This window comes from Amblyraja radiata, chromosome 7 (assembly GCF_010909765.2).
Source record: "Amblyraja radiata isolate CabotCenter1 chromosome 7, sAmbRad1.1.pri, whole genome shotgun sequence".
Classification (NCBI taxonomy): domain Eukaryota; kingdom Metazoa; phylum Chordata; class Chondrichthyes; order Rajiformes; family Rajidae; genus Amblyraja; species Amblyraja radiata.
This window is the reverse complement of record NC_045962.1, coordinates 40,214,147-40,224,454: the sequence shown is the minus strand read 5'-3', so window position 1 is coordinate 40,224,454 and position 10,308 is coordinate 40,214,147.

Genomic DNA, 10,308 nt, shown 5'->3' with positions numbered 1-10,308 from the left:
TATCACACTCTTCATTGGCCATGGCACTGAGTACAAGAATTGGGATGTCATATTCCTCCTGTACTGGATGTTGGCAGCATTTCTGGCTATTCTGTGTAGTGATGGGCAAGGGGTTTTGGTGGAATGTTTTTTTTTCCAAAAGACTTTGAGAACACTATCAAATTATTTCCTTTGACCACCTGATAATCTCTTGTCGCAATGGAGCTCAGAGTAGAATGACTACTTTGGTAGTATGGAGAAGGCACATGATGAAATGGCATACTTATAAAGCCCTGGATAAGTACCACTAACATTGTCTATGCAAACACTCGGTGTAAGGGTAAATGAACCAATGTCAGTGACCTCTCCCAAATCAACATCTCCATTATTGAGGATCTAATTGTACTCAGTCAGCTCTGGTTGGTGTGTTACCACAGGCAGTGAATCATACAGGTCAATGCCCAGAATCTTGACAAGAGACAGAGTTCATTAATTTGTGGAAGTCTGTTTTGCCACCTGCATCCCAGCCTCCATGGTAAAGCAAGAGCTACCTGCCAATGCTCCAATGGTCAACTCACGCATACACTGTCACACATACACACACACAGTGTCACACAAAGAACTGGCTGAGCAGAGCTGAAACAATATTTCTGCTACCTCAACCACACTGAGGAGCCCACCTCTACTCAGCAGGGTGGTCTCAAGAGTTCTTCTGGTTTCCTATATTCTGCACAAACTAATGAGTGGAAGACTTATTGTCTCCATTAGTTAGTGAATGGACTTGAAGGAGGAGGTCTGCTTGGAGACATATGTTCCCCTTGTGGGTCCATTATTACACTTCTCATGCAACAATGAGTTCAACCGTGAATTCTGCCACCTGCTCCACCTTCCCATTAACAGCTGCAGACTAGTTTATGGACATTGAAAATGTGCTGATGTCACCAGCTCCTGCTGAATTGTGCAGAGTATTCATTGGCTGCATACTGCAATTGTTCAATAGGCAAAGGCAGAAAGTTGGCATGCTAGCTGCCTGCATCAGAAGAACAAGCAGCAAATTAATCCCACACTATAATCCCACATGAATTGAACAGTATTTTTCATATTCTCTCCATCTCATATTTAAAGTTCCAATTGTTTATTTATTGATCTGTATACTCGTTTACAGTATACTTTTCTTTCTTATTAGTTTGTGCCAATTCTATTCTTGCTTCTTGGATCTTTACAGGCCAGGACCTTTCATTATCTTTTTCTTATTTAGATCTGGTACAGTTGCCATTTCCCAAGTGTTTTCTTCCATCAGCTACTTGTTCGCCTTCGACCACCCCGGGGCCACGGTGTTTGAGCCGTGGGACTGTTTGCTACATCGCCCGGTGGGGTATCGCCTCAGCGCAGAGAGAGAAGAGGAGGGAAGAGACTGCAGCCCTAAGACTTTTGCCTCCATCACAGTGAGAAGGTGCTATGTGGACTCACTGTGGTGGATGTTAATATGTGTTTATTGTTGTTTTTTTATTGTATTGTATGTATGTATGACTGCAGGCACGAAATTTTGTTCAGACTTCGGTCTGAATGACAATAAAGGAAACCCCCCTGTTCTAATCCACTCCTAAGAATCGACGAAGTGTTACTGCTTGGTGACCTGTCAACACACTGATCCAAGAATCCTTCTTGTAAGCATTCTAGAAAATATATACTGATTTGGCATGCACAAAATTGAATCTAACTGTCAGAAATATAAAGTAATAAAAACCAAAGAAGAACAGCACTAGCAGCAGTAAAAGGTTATTCACTGGTGATGGAACGTCAACATAAAATAGCTTGAAATTGTTTTCAATAAAAGTAATGATTATGATCCAAGACCTGAAGAAAGTACTTTGTCTAGAAATTGATTGGTGGTTTAAAGGCATTTTAAGGAAGTAATTCACGGAAACCCAGTAAATGCTTGGGAATTCACCCCGGAAAATGTAATAGTGCCCAAGGCCCATGATGTTGGACATTTCCCAGTAGCTCTTGCACATTCAAGCACCACTCTCTGCAATCCCAGCAATGGTGGAGAGTATGTGGTATAACCAGGCCATGCACAAGTCTGGAGGGTTGTGGGGCTTAGAGGCCTGAGGTTGAGGGGAGGTTCAGACATCACAAATCATAGAAGTTGATCCATGGGTAGAGGTTTCAGGGTGAAGGTCAGCTACTCGGGTGCAAATGGCGAGAGCAGGATTGGTAGCTGAATCCACATTAGTAATCTGGAGTCAGGTTTAATAAACAGGAAGGAATCAGGGATTAAGGTTGATAGTTGGCAATAAGGGGAGTTTGAAACTTTCAAATAACATGTAAAGTGCTGGAAACATTCAGCAGTTCAGGCAGCATCTATAGTGAGGATTATTAGATTTAACATTTCAGGTTAATGACGATCCTTAATAATCATGGTATCCAATCTTACCCATGCTATATGAAACAAGTTAATCCAGAAATAGCAGTTAACATGATACGATGTACACAGTGCTCTCTCTCATATGTAAAATATTTTCATTATCCTTTTTACTGATGAAGGCAGAGGAAGTGGAGTCAAGGTATTGGAACAGACACTTGCATCTTTGTACAAGGGGGAACCAATGGTTATTTCACACCCACTATGTAAAGCCACACTACCTGAATGAACCTGGCAGCAAGATGCCTGAATTCAGGTCTGCGGCAGACATTACAATGTCAACTGCACACCAGTTTCTTGAGCAAGTTGGGTTATTTCCCAGAGAAATGTGAAACCGAACAGGTTCCAATAGAATGACATGGAATATTACACATAATGGTGCCTTTCAGCCCAATTGCTCCCTGTTTGTGCATGCATTCCAGACTGACCCCGTTCCTACTCTATTCATCTTAATCGATGTAACTGTCTTTTCTTTTCCCTGTGCGTTATTTACCATTCATTTAAATTGCCTGACAAATCTGTTGGAATTCTTTGAGAAAGTTAATAGCAGGATAGACAAAGGAGAGTCAGTGGAAGTTGTTTACCTAGATATTCAGAAGGCCTTTGATAAAGTGCCATTCGCGAGGCTGCTAATGAAGATGGGAGCCCATGGTATTAGTGAGAAGATACTAGCATGGATAGAAGATTGGTTAAATGGCAGAAGGCAAAGAGTGGGAATAACGGGAGTTTTTTCTAGTTGACTGCCAGTGATGATTGGTGTTGCTCATGGGTCGTTGCTGGGGCCACTACTCTCCATGTTGTGCATCAGTGATTTGGATGAGGGAATTGAAGGCTTTGTGGCCAAGTTTGCAGACAATACGAAGGTAGGTGGAGGGATAGTTTGGAGAAAACAGGGACTCTGCAGAAGGACTTGGACAGGTTGGGAGAGTGGACAAAGAAGTAGCAGATGGAATACAAAATGGTGTAGCAAATTGTACAGTCATGCATTTTGGTAGTGGGAATAAAGGCATAGACTATTTTCTAAATATGGAGAGGATTCAGAAGTCAGAGTTTCAAAGGGACTTGGGAGTGCAGAGTTCCCAAAAGGTTAATTTGCTAGTTGAATCGGTAGTAAGGAAGGAAAATGCAAGGTTAGCATTTATTTCAAGAGGACTGGAATATAAAAATGGGGATATAATGCTGAGGCTTTATAAGGCACTGGTCAGACTGCATTTGGAGTATTGTGAGCAGTTTCCACTTTTCCTTCCTATCAAAGGTTACTGGGAGAAGGCAGAAGAATGGGGTTGAGAGGGAAAGATAGATCAGCTATGATTGAATGGCTGCCTCCATTGGCCGAATGGCCTACTTCTGCTCTTCTGATGTATGAACTTATAAACCTATGAATAGAAAGTGTATATTCAACTCTGCATCTTTAAGCCAGCATTAGTGCTCTTGGTTCCAAGTGCACATCCAGGCACATCTCTTGTTTGATCCAGTGAATTCTGTCATAATTTGACTTCTATATAACGTTGATCTAATTTGTGATAAAGTAGAAAAAAAATTATATATAAAACTACAGAATATGGTGAGCCAATTTTAATGCTTGAGGTGAAGCAGTTTGATAAGAAGAATAAAGAAGACATACATTTCACTGAAAATGTCTAAATTGGGGTGAAGAAACAAAAGGATCTTGAGGTACAAATGTGCAAATCTCTCAAAGTAGTAAGACAGTTTAATAAGATATTAAGAATAGAGCACTGAAGTTCCTTTCAGGAGATATAATTAAAAATGTGATTGTAAGTGCTCTGAGTCTACCTACTCTCGTGTAGGTGGTAGCTCCAACCTATTTCTGGATCAAATGGTTATAGCCTAGAAATTTTGGTAGATAATATTTGATGCTTCTGACAATGTTCTCTCATCCTCTATTATGAAATAGGCGATAATACATCTATCAAAATCTTTTAAAGCTATACTAATGGGAACACTTTAATTTTATCTTCCAAAAAGTATATGATGATAAATTTCACAAAGTTCTCTGGCATACATAATGAACTGTAAAATAATAACAGATATTAGCCCAAATGTCTGGTCATGCTGTGGAAAGGTGTAATGATTGAAGAGTTCACATGCACCGTCGATTTGCAAGCTACTTCTGAAGCAAGTAAATTAAATAAGAATTAGTCAAAAGAGGTTATTCAAATAGCAATGTCATTACTGTGATAACCTTGTATTGTTGAACAACTGAAATACTGTGTTTAAGAAGGAACTGCAGATGCTGGAAAATCGAAGGTACACAAAAATGCTGGGAAACTCAGCGGGTGCAGCAGCATCTATGGAGCGAAGGAAATAGGCAATGTTTCGGGCCGAACCCCTTCTTCAGACTGTGATGCATATGCAAGACTCATAGTGCAGGAATAGCAGGTTAGAAATTCCCATTGTAAGGAAACCTGGACTACATGCATACTTATTACTGAGAATAAAACATTTATTTAAATGTTTCGATTCTCATCTTGATCTGCTCAATTCTTAGAGCTAAAAACTTTCTGACATTCTGCCACTTTTGCAGACAAAATAGAGCAGACAAACAGTGATTTGATTGTGCATTCTGAACTGGAAATCTAGAAACTAACCAACTGCTGAGGGATTGAACTCTGTTTGAGAATTAAATTGTCCGTCTGGATTGCTTCTGACATGGGTCAGCAATTTTCAATAAAATCAAAACTATGTTGGGTCTTTCAACACTCTGGATCACCTGGTCACAGCAAGTACTGGAAAGCCAGAGGAGTTCCTTTGTAGGCATGCACAAGCATTCATAAAATAAACCTAATCATGCTGCTCATTAGCCAGGTATTCAGTAAAGAACCGTTGACTGACAAGCACAAAGAACTGAAAGTCAGTTTTCAGGACATCCCTCTTTCTGCTCCATTGCTGGACTCAGCATTGAGTGCTAGGGCAGAGCTCAGTTGCTGTTGCACTCTATGTGATGTGGTCCTATTCATGTGAGTATGGTTACTGACTGGAACTGAAAAAAGAGTAATGGTTTGCTTTACTTTACCCTGTTTAATTAATATTTTCATTGATTTCTATTACTTGAATGGACTTTATTTGTTTTCAAGAACATAAATTAAAGAAATAGAAGCAGAATAGGCCATTCAGCCCCTCTTGTGTGCTTTGTCTTTTACCTCAGCTCTATCCTGCACAAACCTCATATCCCTTGATCCCTTTCGGATCCAAAGATCTCTCAATGTTTATAATTTTAGAACTTTTTCCATTTTTCTCATTTCAATTACTTAAATGTATTTCAACTCTCTCTGTAGATTCTCAAAATATATAAAATTAGTTGAAAAGCCCTTTGATTACAAAGTGCAGGTAAAAGAGCATCAGGGTGATCCAGAGGACTAGTCCTTACTTGGCCTTAGGATCTACCATATGAGGCCAGGTACCTGCTAAATTCATGAGATAGCAGCGGTAGCCATAGAATGTAGTTGGACCCACAGGCTGGCAAACAGTAAGTGTGGCCTTGGGAATGCAGTGATCATGAGGGTTGATAGATCAAGAATAATTCAGCCCTATTTTCAGAGGGTGTCCTGAGGCACTTGTTTTCAGACAAATCTGTACACCTTACCCACCTGATTTTCTGAAGTTCAATAAATGTAGATTCAGAATCTCTTCTCATTTATCTTGGAGGGAATTCTAGAGATACTAGGAGTTTGATGTCTGGAGATTTTACCATTGCAGTAAGTTCATATGTTCGAGGAGCAGAATTAGCCCATATGCCCCATCAAGTCAACTCCGCCATTGGCTGATCTATCTTTCCCTCTCAACCCCATTCCCCTGCCTTCACTCCATAACCCCTGGTGCCCTCACTAATCAAATTTGGGTAGGACATTTTAAAGCGTAATGATAACAAACTTCTTACAGTCCTTCAAGAAAGTGTTTCATGGTTTAATGGAAAATATGATTATAATATTTGAAATGAGATGAAAATCACTCTTCAAACTTAAACTTAAAAACTATATATAGAACTTTCTGGGCCTACCTGTTTATCAAAAAATTTAAGAAAATATGGTTTGCCAAAAATACTTAAAATGGTTTAAGGTCTTTTGACTTTTTCGGTTCTCTAAAGGAGTTGCTGCCCGAGAAAAATTTAACAGTGGAGATTCAATCATTCTTTGAATGAGGCATGTATAACTGAATATGAGTCTCTTCTCATTCTGGATTAATAGATAAATGCATGAAAACAAATCATATAATGGGTTATTCCACTGGGAACCAAGGAAATGGAAGCCACCACATGGCATTCATTCCAATTCTCTATATAAAGGAACATGATGTTGCACCAATGGGAATGTGACTTCTAAATTAAAAATGAAACTAAACATGGCATTGATATAGACTTTGCTGTAAATATGAACTCTCGCTGTCAGTACCAGAATAAGTCAAACTAAAAACAAAATCCCACAGAAGGCTGCTTTAAATATCAGTCAAGTTTGTTTCTATTTAAAAAAAATGCAATAACACTTATTTCTATAATTAACAGTTCATTTATGTGCTGCTATTGTACATACAGTCTTTGGCACCGCAGACCCCCAGACTTACTGGCAGAGGAACTTCTCTGAAAGAAAAGGACAAAAAGGATGATTTTCGATTAAAATCCTGCTTCTCAAATGCACCACAGAAAACTGGCCATATGCCAGGAACATATTTCAATTTCATCTTTTTTTATTCTCATTAATGAAAAACGATTACCTTTTTTGTCATTTAAATTCTCTCTGCTAGCATCATCAGTGTAAAGCCAAGATATTAATTTTTATCCTAGTAGCTGTAAAATAATTTTTTAATACCTATTAAGCAAACCAAAATGAATGGAGCTATAAAGAACAAGAATACAAGCATGCCCTTGGATGGATGCGCCAGGGAAATACAAATCAGAATGAGCAAAAATCTGCATATTGGCCTGATAACTGCTAACTGGATACCACAGCAACCAGTAGCTTTGTGTATCACAGCAAATTATTCAACACACAAGGTACATTTACATGTGAGGTTAGGACAAACTACAAATGCTTAGTTGAAATTGTGAGTGAGGCTTAAATATCGAACCGTTAGATTGACATTCAGGTACTTTCACTGGATTACACGAGTTGTGTACATGTAAAAATTATTCAAGCATTTATCTGAACGTGCATAGTGATTTGAATCTTACGGATTAATGAGTATTAATCTGAGCATTGTGCATGGTCATAATAAGCTGACAAAAATAATGAAAGGAAGTAAATTTAGTGTTAGGTCAGATTTTCAAGCCCTTTTCTCCCAGTGGAAAAAAACAGATCTTGGCAGTGCCAGAAAAAAAACATGTTTATGTTATATGTGAATCTTTGTCAATTGTTGAGCACCTTGTAGAAAAAGAGTGAGAAACTTAACTCAGGCACTGAGAAAGTTCCAAAAACAATTAAAGGGATTTAAAGAAGGCATAAATGGAGAAGATATCAAAGCTACCAGTAAAATGCATAGAATATCAAAGCTACCAATAAATGCTTTTACAAGAAATTATACTGCTTAGTGAAACGGTTATGGGAACTGCATGAAATAATGGCAATTAAAAAAAACATGGACAAGTAAATCAGAAACATTGTGGAACAGAGAAAAGTCTGTGTTAAATTCTTTATGTGTCATCTGTACATTTGCTAACACACAGCCATGCCTGCATGCCAGATCCATGATTTACATCCAAGCATGCAAGACCCTTAAAGGATGTGAGGCATTCATGCACAAGCAAGCTTTCACAATGCATCTAAGGCATGCTTTGGAATTACTGGAAAGGGGGATCAGGGGTGATGTGGGGTTCAAGGTTGCAAATGGGTCAAGGACAGAATGCCATCATAACAAGTAACAATGTTTAACTTAAAGAAGAGCTACATGTGTGGCATTCTGACCACTGGGCTCTCAAGCTTTCCTTCAAGCCCCCACTGGTCATGAGCCAATTGCAAACCTTGAAACATCCCATCATTAGACAAATATTTACCAGCTCCCATGATTAATTGCCAGCCTGATCCTTTTCCTCTCTCCACTATCATGATGGTCAGATCAGATCCATCTGCCATTTCCCAGTAACTGATCAAGACCAGTCTTCCCCTGGCTCTGATGAGCCGACTAATCCTTGAGATCACAAGGTCTTAATCTCCCTTCGCCCTTCTAACTGACCCTCAACTCCTCACAAGCTGTCCACATCTCTAATAGCTGTAACTTGCCTACTCAATGACTATTCCCTACTCCATCACATATACTGGACTGGATCCAGATACCTGACTTTGCACAAGGCTTTCCTTTACAAACTCTATAAAGTAGTTAGAATACAAAGGAAAGGACTTTGAGCGTGCATGGACTGTTCTATCATGTGCTATCACCTGGACCTTTCATGAATTCAGCTGCAGTAAAAACGTACATTGATCTGATGGTTTCAGTCCTCAACTCTGATGAGTATAATGGGGAAATTTAACATGTATTTGTGAAAAAAAAGCAATGGCTTTCAAGAAATTCTGATCTGGTTTGGAAGTAAGTGCATATGATACGCCGTTATGTAAGAGGGAGATGGAAAAATATGGCTGTTGTACCTCAATAGTAGGAAAGTTTTAGAATCATCAGGGACAGAGTGGTGAACACTTGGAGGGATGTGAACTGACCAGGGAGTCAATATGATGGGTGAATAATCAGGTTAAATATTTCTAGGAAAACAAAAAGGAATAGTATTTAACAGCTATCATAACCTCCATTTCAAATGGCTCAGTAGCCCATGAAGTACATGACTTGCCCGGTCCATCGCGATACTGACATCTCACCATCAATGTGATCTCTCAGAGGCACTGCCTCAAGAAGACAAACACCTACACCAACAATCATTTCAATGAATGATCACAACCTACCATATATGCCCACTGATAACGTCATTGGCCTAAAAGTTTGCCTCTATTTCTCTCTCCACAGATGCTGCCGAACCTGCTGAGTAATTCTAACATTCTCCATTTTTATTTCAGATAATCAGCATCATCTATTTATTTTTAAGCTTTCATCCAGTTTAACCTGGCTCTGATAACCCTGGATAATGCAATGGTGGTGGTCTGTGGACCCTGAACTCTTCATAAACCTTTATGACCAATAACATGGAGAGAAGAAAATGTGATCAGCATACAATTACTGCAAATAGTACTTAATGCTCAATAGGAACCCAGTGGATTGAAATGCGTGTTTCTCTTCTGATTCTAATAATTTCCCCATCGTTGAGATCAAACTGCCAGATTTCTCCCCCTGAAATAATAGTAATATGCATTCACTTCCAACCCAAATCAGAATTTATTGAGAGCTATACCTTTTCTTTATAAATCATCTTTAATTTCCCCATTGTTTTTCTAAGAGTATTGGATTGAAAAAATGTAGGTTTGTTAATGGAACTGAATTCATGCAAGATCTAAGTGGTTGCACACTATAGAACAGGCCAGCATGTGGGTGGGAGTGGGCCGTGACATTGATGGTATGGGTTATAATTAATCAAAGATCTGGGAGATGGGATAGGGAGTTCAGAGGTCCAGTTATTATGCTACAAGTAAGAATTTAATTGTTACTTCATTGGTACATATGACAATTAAACACTCTTGACACTCAGAAAATTGTAACGAGATTCGGCCATCCATTTGTAATTTGGAATTTGGCTTAAAATTTGGAATTAAAATGTAGCCACCAGTAAAAGCTGTTGATTATTAGAAACAGAAACTGCAAATGCTGGAATCTTGAGTTAAACACAGAGTGCTGGAGTAACTGAGCAGGTCAAGCAGCATCTGTGGAGGGAATGGATAGGTGTTTTGTGTCGGGAGCCTGAGTTACTCCAGCACTTCATGTTTTGCTCATTATTAGAAACATCCAAATCATTA